At 36.9% G+C, this 241-nt stretch overlaps 1 long non-coding RNA gene across 1 annotated transcript in view; it reads right to left on the reverse strand.

The window, feature by feature from the left end:
* The window catches only part of LOC119590641, a 41,546-nt gene that overhangs the window by 21,925 nt on the left and 19,380 nt on the right, over positions 1 to 241 (reverse strand). The gene's annotated exons all lie outside the window — the stretch shown is intronic.

Consider the following 241-nt stretch of genomic DNA (forward strand, 5'->3'; position numbering starts at 1 on the left):
ATTTTTCCTTGGAACACCTTGGAATACTAATTTATTTTCATATTCATTTATATTTAATGAAATTCATACATATTCACGTACACAACCATTTGTGTGCGTGTGCGTGAGCGCTCTTACAATGTTTAGCTAATATTGTAGTTGTGCATAATTTCTCGGCTTCTGTATGCGGGCTGTAAGTTTCTGTTATTGCCCCGTTTATTGCTTTCGCCCGTCTATCCTGAGAAGTATTTACAACTGCGTG

This window comes from Penaeus monodon, chromosome 27 (assembly GCF_015228065.2).
Source record: "Penaeus monodon isolate SGIC_2016 chromosome 27, NSTDA_Pmon_1, whole genome shotgun sequence".
NCBI lineage: Eukaryota > Metazoa > Arthropoda > Malacostraca > Decapoda > Penaeidae > Penaeus > Penaeus monodon.